General features: G+C 42.7%; 1 protein-coding gene across 8 annotated transcripts in view; it reads left to right on the top strand.

Moving 5' to 3' along the window:
- The window catches only part of LOC105679130 (ras-related protein Rab-37-like), a 155503-nt gene that overhangs the window by 127858 nt on the left and 14565 nt on the right, over window positions 1–13080 (top strand). For 2 of the 8 annotated variants that reach the window (XM_067348651.1, XM_012378976.2), the window contains exon 1: window positions 2183–4850. The exons of the other annotated variants lie outside the window; for them this stretch is intronic. The gene's annotated coding sequence lies outside the window, so the exon portion shown is untranslated. Of the gene's footprint in view, window positions 1–2182; window positions 4851–13080 lie in introns of those variants that run through there. 8 annotated transcript variants of the gene reach the window in all.

Here is a 13080-nt window from a genome sequence, read left to right as displayed (position 1 = left end):
TATTAAGTTTGAGAAATAGAGAGAGAGAGAGAGAGTGTGAATATGTCTTAAAGCAGCGGCTTTGCATTTTGATTTATTGCACAGCCGGGCATCTTTGTAAAAGCGAAGGCTCGACCCAAATTCTCCGGGGAATTATCCGAGAACATCCTTATAAAAATTTGCACATCCTTATAGAATATAACGATTCCGACAGAGAGCCGTACACTTGGCCGATTATTAAAGATCTTAATTTTGCGCCTTGCACTTTTTCCATCGTTATGCACAACACAAATACCGCCAACTTTCAACGCAAATATGTCAAATTCGTATTTATTTAAGCACCGAAACATCGAAAATCTCCTTCGCTACATCGCCGTCGCTGCGCGGACGTTGTTATTTTCAGAACAAACGTTTTCGACCGAATGGAGGTCGCGCGTTCTTCGTCCGGCAATTATTGCATTAATCATTCGTCGGGGAACAGCGACACGTGTTCACCTAATTGTCGGCAAGCTTGTTATACGCGCGCCAGCTCATTAAGTTATGGCGTCGCTCCAAATTGCGGTGTTACACTGGATTGCGGTGTAACATCACGGCACTTACGTTTATGAGCGCGACCCGTCTCGTTTCATCCATCACGCAATAACAGAATTCAGCCGTGAGCGTACAATCGTAATTGTATTTCTATAGATTTTCGAGACGCGTGTCTCGCATGCCGCATTCATTTTGATTCCGTCGAGGGCTCCCGGGGCCCGCCGCGATTTGTCTCGCGGAATTTCTCCAGTGGCTAAACGCCGGGGTTTCGCATCGATCTGAGATAACCGCCGTCGATGCCCTTCGATTTTGCGATGCAGTCCGCGTACCGCCGTACGATGCGCATAATGACAGCATCTTGATAAGAAAGAGCTCGTTTCGTCGCTGGATACGCTACGTCGGATTCCCCGCGCATCTTTCATCGATCGCCAGGTGTATCGCGATCGGAACAACGAAGCAGTCGTGAGCAGATAAGCGGCAAGAAGAGCGAGTGATTTTACTGCAATATATTTATTTCCTTACCGACGCAGAGTCGTGGGAATGTCGAGCGCGCATCAATATGCGGATCCGATTGGGACTTGGTCGATGATAAATTTGCGATTGCATTATTGATATCTAAATGTCATTCTCGAGCGAACTTTCCATGCGAATTCTCGCATTAATGTCGACCAATCAATTCGCAAAATTCCCTTCACGATTTATAGTTTCATATAAATTGCAAGATTCCCACGTCATCTTTGTACGTCAAACGTGAGTGATATTTCACTTCGTAGACAACAACCTATTTTCGCAAAGAGATAAGCCCGCGCTGTGCTAAAAGCCGCGGAGCTTCGCAAATTCGTTCTTTCTCATTCTAGAAATAACGTTGTTCCGCCTTTCTTTTTTCTTATTATCTTTCCCGCGTTTGTCGCGACGTTCACGCTTAACCTGTTTCCAGTGATTATTCGTCACCGTCTCTGCGTTTTAATGAAAAGATTCCGCAAAAGTTTATCAATCATGTTGACTAGGCTTCGCGCTAGCCGAGAATATTAATGAAACTGTTACTGCAAGTGATATAAAAATTAATAGAGACGATGAAAATGAATTAAATCTCTGAAGGGCACGATGTAACGTCTAGCTGTGAATGCACGAATCAGTAAATGATAAAGAAATTAAGAAGCTTAATTTAATTCGTAATTTTAATTCGCAAGAGAAGAATGAAGTGATGTCTTATCGAGTGGTAATAAGTTGTCAGGGACGACTATTGGACCGGTAAAGGCCATTGTGATTGCGACCGTGCTTCGACAGCGGTAGGAAATCGGCCTTTGCTTGTCGCGCAAAGCGAACAATAGGCAATAAAGGCGATAAGAGTTAATTTCATCGGTCGGCACACGCTGGAGAGCAGCCACTCGAGTCGCGTATGCATGTAGTCAGTTATGTGTGAGGCCGGATGGAGGGAAGAAAAAGCACGCGAATGCACCGACTCGCATCAGTCGTGCGTACATTCGCGGAAAACGCGTATTGCCTCGTCCCGATCGCAGTTTCCTCCGAGTGTGCATTTAGTAGGAAAACCAAATAAACGCGGTGAATTGCGATTGACAGTGCACGAAATTACTAAATCTCCCGTTCAAGTATGAGTCTTACATAATTCATCATATGTCCTGTCAACGACATTTTTACATTTTTTTAAATCACATAATTATCATTGCCGTCCACAATTTATAATGAGTTGTTGGGAAAAATATTTAATTTGAGGCGCAACACGTGGTCTATTAATATGAGAATCAAGCCTTCTCAATTAATGCACTGATGTGACATAATTAACATAGCAATCATCATATTTTTACAAAATAAGTTTGTTTGAAATTTTTTTCATGCGTAACATAACGTGTTTTTCTTGAATAAAGAAATATTGTTCGCAATATCGATAATCCTTGCACAAGTAGATAAATAAATGCGTCCGGATATTTATTCCTGCATGAAATAGAGGAAAATTGTAAATATGTACTGCAATTAATTACGTTCAATCAATATTGATGAAATTGTACGGTGGTTTCAGTCGCGTTCGATTATCGACTGAATAAATCAGTGCGTTTCATATTCGCGAACGCACTTTTTAAGTGAGCAAACATTCATCGTAATACAGCAGATATACGCATTCCATTTCGTAATTCACGTGATGCACTCGTTATAATATCTCACAGAGTTGAATTTCAGATTTAAAACCTCTGTCACGATATTACTTCCATTCTGTCCCTCGAATCATTGTGTAAACGAGGTAGGATTACTATGCAATTCATGAAAACGTCGAGGCATCAACTTGTCACTGTTTCAGATATTTTTGACTAATAAGAATTATAAAGAGATAACGCACGTCATGTCAAATATTTTGTCACATACTTCAGAAAGGCTTAAAATCAATCGTTTAAAGTAACATATTTACTATCTTTATCGTAACAGGAATAATTGAAACATTTATTTCACGTACGGAAAATCCCAAAATCATCCATCTTAATTTCAAGGATATATTCATCGAAAAATTGGAATCTATATTTTGTAATATCTTCGGCAATCAGCAAAGTGCAGCAGCGTCGCGCTTATTTATCCATTGATAATTATTCGCATATCCGCCACTGACACCGCCCGGCCGCCTCGAGCTATTGCGTTTCCAATCTCATTAATTCTCCCCTTGCTCTCCGCTCATCCTTCACAGCGCGATTCGGTTGTTAACCGAACTGCAGAGAGTCCCGACGGTCGCCAAACCGGCGACTCATTCGCTCGCAGTGGCGTGTGGTGAGGAAAGAGGAAGAAGAAGGAAAAAAAGAAAGGAAAAAGACGAAAGAAGAGTGGTAGGGAGTGACAGAGAGAGAGAGAGAGTGGAAGGTTGAGTACTTTAGCAACGCGTTGTGCGGCGTCCGGCAAACGCGTCCTGCGACCAACACATTTTCCGTTTCGATGCACTTACCCTCGAACACCCTCTCCGCGCGCACTGCACCCTTACACGACACCGACGACGATCCACCCCTCCGCGTGCTCTCCCCTCCCCGTGTCCGTGCACACACGTATACTTCCTTTCGTCCGTCACCCCACTCGTCCACCCTTCGCTCACCTACGAGCGACGATGCCTGCCTCTGGAAATAGTCGCTACAAAGCGATTCACCGTGCATATCGCGCTGACGTGATTGTTAAGCCGCTCTTTTCTAGCTTCCCGGCGTTGTTGTTTTCCCGTCGTAAAAAAAAGAAAGAAAGCCACGGAAACGGGAAATTTTCGCGCCAGCGACGTGCGAGCATGATTTTCCGCGGAAAAGGTGCGCGTGCCAGCCGGCATCGCGCCGGATCCGTTCTCGCGACGTGCGGTATATCTGTGAAAGAATCTCAAAAGCAACAGTGAAATTCAGTCTAGTAAACTCATTTAGCGCGCGGTGATGAGATCTTTGAGATCGGCGATGTTATGAAATTATGCGCGGCATCGAGTTGTGCAACGATAATGAGAGTGCTTACCGGCTCCGCTTCAATCTGTGTAACATTCGCGTCTCGGTTGCGTATCGTGAAACTCTATCTTCATCGCAGCTCTCGGTTTCCACTCATCACGTCCGTCGCTAATCGGCTTTCTACGGGAAGAGTGCCCTTCTATGACTGAGAGAAAGTTGGGACGTATTGCCTAAAATGCAAACTGCCGAGTTCTATCAAAAACATGCGACACGACGCAGATCTGTGAATGCATCAATAACAAACGGAAGAGATTGTGAAATTATTTTATCGCTGGATTTGCTCTTGGCAAATCTAACAGAATTTAACTGTTTGTTTTATAGAAAATGATTTTCCACCGTTGAAACACTTTATTTTTACTTATTTTTAATTACATATTACAATAATATTTTAATCAGTGACTCAGATTTCTGTTTATCGACATGAATAAACATGTGCGAAGTAAGGGAAAATAAGTAAAAAATATTGTTATTCGTCAGAGACAAATAATAAAACTTCGCACGCAATCATCAAATATCTGGAATGACGGTGGAAAGTCGAGTGGTCAGTCGGCAAAGTGAATGAGAGTCGTCAGAAAAAGCAATCACGGTTCAGTGCAAGCGGAAAGTGAAAAATGATTCTACATATATCGTTGTGAACGGTATTCGTGGATAACCCGATGAATGATGTGTTGGTGATCGAATTTCACGCCGCCACCTCGAACCGGCTTATTATGACAGTCGAGTGGCGTTTTATTCATATATTATTCGCGGCGATAAATATCAATACATCGATAATCGACTGCGCTCACTCGACCGCTCTGGACCCGTGTCGGACATGTGCTCGTTAATCGCTGAGACGGATAAATGAAGGAAGAGAGACGCATCAAGAAGGTACCTCGTGTTCTCAATCCTTTTAACTGGACAATCTCTTCTTCGCTCAAAGTAAAAGCAATTTTCTTTATATTAATTATTTTATAAAACTTGTTGGAGGGAAAATAGAGATCTGCGTATTTAAAATAAGTTGAAGATGAACGACTGAATAATACAAATGCGCTTAATGTAGATTTAGGAGTGCATCGAGATTACAAATATTAATTTTCAAATGAGAACGAAAAGAAGATCCGAAGAGTTCTGTAATTTCAATGAATAACTTGCATTTATCTGGTCTTCAGCGAGAAGACAAAGAGATTGAAGAATATCTCTAGGTAATTTTATTCCATGCAAACATAATACGTGCGTCATATTTTAGATTATCAACTCAAATATAATGCGACTTTCTGATGGAATCTACAATCTATATCACTTCTGGCTCATCTTCGAGCGCTATCGCGAGCAAAATCGCTTCGGCGATAATGCGCGGCATTCGATTTCCGAGAATCGTACTTGCCGGGAGTGTTGATACGCGCGTGTGTAAGGGTGGCACGTGCCATTCCGGAGAAAGGCCGTTAATGAACCGCAAGCGGAGTCAAAACGACATCTCTCCGTTGGTGGAAAGGGATTGTTTGCGTCGTTAATTTCCATCCCCCTTGCACACGTCACGACGCAGAGTCTGGCACGAAACCGACGATAATCAGGACGTGATAAAGGGCGACTCGCCGCAGCTCTCTCGAGTTTATCGCGCCTTAGGGCGAGCGGATGGAACGCGCTCATCCCACCAAGGGTGCGAAAGGGTTCATGCGCATGATAATCGTCGGGAATTATACGACACGGGCGATCCGCGTTCTTCTGATAAAGCTTTGCGATAAAAGCGCGCGGGTAGAGACGCGTCTGACCCGGCGATCAGTCAAAGAACTTGGTTGTTTTAATAACCGACACTCCACAGAGATGTCGATCGGATAATTAGCGTACCGTGAAATGAATTGGAAAATACGTTTCTCTTTCTAAAAAGAAAAAAAAAAAAAAAAAAACGGAACGGAAAAAGGTGCACCAAGCCAATCGATATTTAAAGCGAGTTGACGGGAAATGCGAACGAAAGGCAAATTCGAAACGCGCGACACACCGAGGATTAGCGCGCGTTGCGCTGCTAGGTGGAGTTAAATAAATAAGAACTTAATTGCGAGTAATGCATGCTTTTTCCACTCGGAGAGCCCGGGCGGGCGAAACTTCCGTTTGTTCTATATTTCACTCCATTTTTCCGCTCACTTGCAGAACGGCGGACGGTAAACAAGATGCGGCGGCGCGCGCGCTAGGAAGTTAGCTTCCCAATCCCATCCTGTTCACTTAACGAATTAGCGTTTAATTCCAATTAGCGCGTACGCCTTTGTTGTAGCGGGGACACTTCGCTCACGAGAGTTCTACAATTCGCGCGACGGCGCTTTATAGGATTTGCCCGTTTAATTCGGTTTGTCCCGTGGACTGTCCCTGGTAGCCGCCGCTGTATCATTTGTTTGCGCCTGTCTCTGGATAAACTTTTGCATCTTCAATTATGTCCCGCTTGCCTCCTCTTCTCGTTGATTGCGAGTTTCCTGTAGTTTTAATTTCTTATTTTTTTTTTTTGGGGCAACGATAAAAGTAAAATTGTGCCGCGATTTGTCTTGCATTAGCTTTATATAAAGCAATCGTGCCATTGATCGCCGCTTCGCGTGTTCGCGATAAAGCGAATCGTGATCCATTTCTTTATGCTGATTCTGCGAATGGCACAATCGGGAGTTTATTCGGAGAATTAATTTCTCATTTCGGAGGAAATTGATTCAAAGATTATTTTGATATCCCGACGATGTTGGCAATTTAGCTGCTTTTAACTCGTAATGTATTTATCAAAACCGGTGGATATTGCAACCGATCAAGCTCGAGTTTATATTTTTCTTACTTATACCGATGCAGCATTATTATGCACTTCTTTCTCCGTGTACGTTACTGCGTTCAATATACGTATTACTGCACACTTATCTTTTTTATTTGCCCGTTTTATTCGCTGTTACGCAAAAATGGTGGATTGCGAATAGAGAGATATAAAAATTGCTTTGAAAAAATGAAAAATTCTCCATGTATGCATTACGCATATATTCTTTACTTATTCTCTCAGGGATATTCCGAAAAGTATAAAACTAATTCTCATATGATATGCAAAATATAATGAGGTCGCAATTTTCGACTAATTATGCTGCGCAGATCGGGCTAACTGAGGGTTAATGAATAGAGACGTGAATTTTCTGTCGCTGAAAGCGCGACGATGCATCCGGTTGCGCGTCGTTCCGGCAGCGTGAGACTGCGAACTGCCACACGTGACAATACGTGTGTGTGTGTACGAGTATGAGTGTGTGTGTGTTTCGTTTGTACACTCCGCAACTGCACGTTGTGGTCTTGTACGACACACGGAGCCGCAGCGTTGCAAACGGTGGCTACCAGCTGCACGTAAATGTCTCTGCGGACAGCCTCGCGTCAGAGACAGGCAGCACTTGTTCAAACGTGTCACACGTGGAAGCGCAATAAAAGCACGTGTCGCGCGCAGCTTGCGTTATTACGCCCTCAGGCCGTGTAATGACATTTTAATGCAAGTCCATTTCTTTACGCGGCGTAAACCCGCGAGGAATTTGTTCGTTCTCAGAAAACCGCGCTCCGCCGTGAGAAACTTCCGTAGGCGGGAAGCCCCGCCTACGTCGGGGTCTTCCACAACGGTGGAATTAAGCCGCTTTTATTTGGAAGAATATCAAGAGGCGCATTAAAGACGACGCTTTTGACGAGGATTCATTTGGGAGCTTTACGCGAGAGATTCGGAGACACGATCTTTGTGAATTTTATATTGTTCTCACGGCGGTATTAAATCGCGACTTGAGCTTTATTATTATCATAACTATCGTGAGGCAAATGGGGATGATTTAATTTTAATATTACACTTTCTTCGGATAAGACTTGATCTGCGTTTTGTAACAAAATTCAACAATAATGTTTTTTATATATTTTTTTTATTTTTGGGTTGCGATGTAGTATTTTGCCGACTACGCTAGGAATTATTATAAGTTTGAAGTTTACCCCTGACGTCAATACTCCTCGTGAAGTTCTCGGCGACCCTCTGTGGGGAACTTTCCACATCCTTCACATTGCCGCCGCTCGTTCATCATTTCTGCGCGTTCGCGCGCACTCGTCGCGCAAGTCGTCTTTTGACTTTCTGCGGTATCCTGCTGTCGACTTCTCACAGTCTTCTGTCGAAGACGCGACCCGTTATATTATTCCGACTCTTAAGAGCTCCATTATGGAAAGGCGGACGGGTATATTAGAATATGCTATGAATACGCTTGTGACGAATGTTCCACATCCTAAGGGAAACCCAACTCTAAATATATAAAAATAGAGTCTCTTCAAAAAGTAATTTTGTGGAGGGGAGACAAAGGAGACATCTCATTTTTTTCCAACATATATATTTCAAACCTTCATAAAAAAGAGCACGTTAAAAGGTCGGGCTTTACCTTTTCCTCCCACAAATCTTTCGAAACTTATAATTCGGAGAACAAAAATTGCGTAAGCATAATACTTTGAAAAATATTCCAACTCTCGATAATTATTCAATAAATCTTCCTTGAGAAAATATAATTTTTGTACGACTCGTCTACTTTTTGCTTTTAGTATTTCAATTAAAAAAACATTCTACTCTTTTACATTTGTAGGATCGAATATAAGATTTCGGCAAGATTTGCTTTCCAATTCTTATTACGAATTTCCGCGCGGAAAACTTCGCAGCTGCTCGATAAATCGCTGATCGGATCGAAGTGCACTCATGTTCGCGCGCGCTATCCAAAACGAAAAGGAAACTTTAAGCCGGATTTGACTTGCAAGTATTACTCTTCTTTCGAAGGCAATTTCTAGTTTAACATTTAAGACCATTATTATTTATTTACATAGGAGCAAAGGCGAGTCCGCGCGTGCTGTACGCACCGCCGCGTTAATTACGAGCAATTTGCACATTCGACCGCGCAGGCAAAACAGCTCGTAAAATCGTGCCTTCGTTTACCGCTCGACTTGCGCGATGCTTGCGCAATTAGGTTGTTTGCTCTGGCTTATTTCGTCGGTGTGCTTTTTTCCTCACTTCGCTTCTTCCTTTCGTTTTTTACGCTCTTCAAGAATGCGATCGTCCTGTCCACGAGGTGGTCATTTTCTTGCCTCGTTCCCTTCTTCTTCGAGTGTGGCCCCGACTGGCGCGTGTTACGTGAGGCGGCACGGGATAGTTTCGTTTAATCGTCCCACAGTCGATGCGGCTCTCGATCGCGGGCTCCTTCGCTCTCTTTCCTTCTCTCTCTTTCCTTCTCTCATTCTCGCGGAACGGCTCACAGCTCTCGTCGACCTTAACGAGTTTTTCCCATTCGGCGCCAGGCGACTTTGCTTCCTTTCTCACGGTCCGCCGGTCAGCTTTCTCGCTAGCGAGAGATATTCTGTCCGATGAACTCGCGCGGCTCGAGCGGAAAGTCGGATCGCTCCGTCCATTGTTTCGGTCGTCGGCCCGATTCCGTTCGCTCGTAAAAGCGCTCGGTTCTCGTCTTTACTCGCGTGCCGAGCGTATATTTTCGTGAAATCAATTGTTTAAGAAAATTAGGTCGGTTCGATAACGTCACTTGCGAATTTCGATGTAGCGCTATTTGAATAACCGTTATTACATTATTGATAATATCACAATTTCACAAAGCAGAACTTGCGAATATATGCGGTCGATCTATTCGCAACTCGCCGTTCGCCTGTGAATTCTGCGCGAAATTCTACTGCTTACAACAGAGAGAGAGAGAGAGTTTCCTCGAGACCATCATCGCGCTGTAAATAGATCGCTAACAAGAAATACGTCTTACCGTGCGTGCGGTAATGCCCTAGTAATTCTCTATCAGCTATTGATTCTTCGTTCAGGCGCTATTCCTCGGCGAATTAGCATAATGCTGCCGAGAGGGACTTTGCATATTCATCGCGCTGCAGGTTGCACAGACCGTATCGTATCGTATTATGCGTAGAAAGCAGATCGCTTCGATAAAGTTGCTTAATTTCGGGTTACCTCGTGACGTTTCAGCCTCGTTTCTTACCGCGGGAAAAATTGTTTTGACGAACCCCGCGATAATATCGCGCGAATTGCGAGCCCGGGCGCATATAACGCTTGTTCCACGTCGCCCCGGGCGACAGCTGTCTTGTCGCGCGGGCGCTTGATATTGCAAAATGTATCTTATCGGACGGATAATATGTATTAAGCCGTCTTGCTCGTTAGCGTCGAATCGTGCGGCACCGCTCGCGGGGCGATGTATCCGTTTGTAAATTGAATATCGATCGCCACCGATGTCGCAGCTCGTTGAACACCGAAACGTAAAATCATTGCGTCTAACTAATGCACGACAACAATGGTGATTAAAAGGGAGCCGCGCGTTAGGAAATGTTTAACTCTCTGTGGCTGCCCGCGAGCATTCCATATATCCGCGTGGATAACGACGTGTAATATACAGCTATCGATTAGGCGGTGAGCAATTAGATTGCGAGCAGTATCGGGCTTACATTCTGACATTAGCTAGATCTCTCGAGCGATAACCATGCACTTACCTTCTAAATCTAATGGATTTATCTCTGAGATTATTGAAAACGGTGTGATTGTTTTAGATTGCGAATGCATTTTTTAAATGGCAGATTGCATTTGTTTGATGAAAAGACTTTAATTTTTCAATATTTTTTTATTATGCAACTTTGCATTTTTATACTTTAAATATCAATCAATTTTTTGAACGTTTGTTCTCCGAGTTTGTAAATGATTGTTTATGTAAAATACAGAGGCCGTAATTATGCTGCAGGAGCGAAAATGTCTATCGCGTAGAATCGGCTGTCGCCGCTTAAGAATCGCAATATTGTCCTCGCGAGCGAGGAAGAGGGAGAATGTAGTAGAATGCGAACGCGCTACACGGTAGCGGCATTCCCCGGTTGGCCTGCAACAATTTATGCCGGCGCAACAGTAAGTACCCCTTCTTATTTCTTTACTGCCGTCCTTTACAACTCTTAAATTATCGGATTAAAGTCAACTTATTCCGCAGCCTCTGCATTGGTCAAAGTCGTTTCCCGTTGCGCAGAAATCGTGGAACTGCGATTATATAAACTTGACTGTACGTTTGCACGGCAGAAACTTGCGCGAATGCGATATAATTTCTAAGAAACTCTTTGCAATCATGTTGGTCCTCGGAGCAAAAAAGTAGATACTGAAATTATCCAACGAGTTTTTTCCGCATCGCCAGCGAATCTTTTTCTTTTTGAACTCGCATTCGTATTATATTGCGACTCTACGGCACCAATTCGTCAACATCCGTCGACGAGGATTTAAGTAATCGTCGGTTGATAGTTCTATCGGTCTTTTTATCAGAAGCGTCAGATTCGTTATCGTTCCAAAAGCAACCGCGTCGAGATAGCGGAAAAAACAGACCGACCACGTGGAAGCGGCGAGCGCGACGCAGACTTAAAGAGACGAGCAAAAAGAGGCGAGATCGGGAATCACGGAAAGTCCATGAAAGAACCAGTTTCTCGCAGAACGAGTCGGATAAACGTGCATTGCGAAGCGATCCAATATCCGTCGTATTACAACGATTTAAAGCGATAATTATGTCGCGCGTCGCGATGCACGATCGAGTTGCCGTGCGTGACGCCATAGCACTTTCCGATTTTCCAAAATTAGGCTAATTCGCAACAAGGCATTCTAGGTATTTCTCGCAGAATTTTCATCTTTGGAATGTTTCGTCGTCTGCCGTTGATAATGAAAGAAGACAAACGCCAGAATCGAAGATTCAATACTTTTTAGTTAGATTAAATAAAATCAAAATTTGAGAATAAATTATTTTAAATCACAAATTCAAATTTTATTATTATTTTACGTTAAAATTGTTCCAATAATCTTTAAATTAATTATTTTTATTTCAAACTGTTTCATTTTTTTTAAAACATCGAATGACTATAATACAGCTTTGATCTACGCACAGAAGACCATTAAAGTGAGATAAGTTAGATGCAAAATCTATTAGAGTTATCAGCCACATGTATCCACCATTTATCGTTAGCAGCCAGATTTGTCTGTGTCAATCGGTTCTTAGTGCGGCAAGTACCGAGCACCGTCAGCTGTGTGCGCGTGTGTGTATGTGTATGGCACATTATGTGAATGATTTATGAAAGGCACGACAGAAATTATTCGAGTGACTCTTAACTGCTAATGCGGGGTGTGGCCGCCCTCTTATTACGTAACTTGACGTCTTAAGTGATTGAATACATTTTGCGCCGCATCTTTCCATCAGGAAGTGCAGGTGCCTCGTGAATTCGGCGTTCGATAATAACTGTATATCAAATTGCGTTTTTATATAACACGATTCGCGCGAACGAGAGATAATTGACACGAGATTTTATCTCTGGAATTTAAATTTGGCCTGGATCTTTATCCACACTTCTATCTAATAGAGCTAATACAATTAAACGTATAATTATGATTGATTATTCCGACAAGTTACACGTGATAATAAACATTGCCAAACGACATCATTAAGCACGAATTTCAGAATTTGCTAATGAATACGGTCTCAGCAAATTACATAATTAATTACACGACCGATCGTCTACTCGTTTATTATGTATACACGCGCACTCCGCATGTAGAATGCACCTGCAATATATATCTATCATTTTTATTTTATTTATTATTTATAATATTCGCATCTCAAGAGGAATCGATAGAGTCGTGTTACATTACACTTCGATGTTCGGATAAAGCATGTTACTTCGCAACAGTTTTACATGTTTTAAATTGACGTAAATAATATCGCCTAAACGTTGACTGTTTACGAATTTATTGCAACATTCGCATAATCGAGTGTCATTTGGGGTGATTGATCAGAATGACAATTCCCATTAATATCTATTCATGCTAAATTGGCGACCCGGCTGTCGATTCAAAATTATTATCATAATTTACATATGAAATGTGGCATATAGCCATTTACTTCAAAGCGAATGTTATTTCCGAGAATCTCAACTATTACCTATGTACATTGATCACGAAATGCGGTACGAAGGATGATCCTTCAGATCGAGATGTCTCAATATTTTACTGATCAAACAAAATCTCAAGAGAGACTGTAATAACGACTTGTTTGAGGGTTGAAATAAGTAATCAAGTTCTCGCGAAGCGAGAATT

The sequence above is a fragment of the Linepithema humile genome, chromosome 2 (assembly GCF_040581485.1).
Source record: "Linepithema humile isolate Giens D197 chromosome 2, Lhum_UNIL_v1.0, whole genome shotgun sequence".
Lineage (NCBI taxonomy): Eukaryota > Metazoa > Arthropoda > Insecta > Hymenoptera > Formicidae > Linepithema > Linepithema humile.
This window is presented reverse-complemented; position numbering and strand designations above follow the sequence as displayed.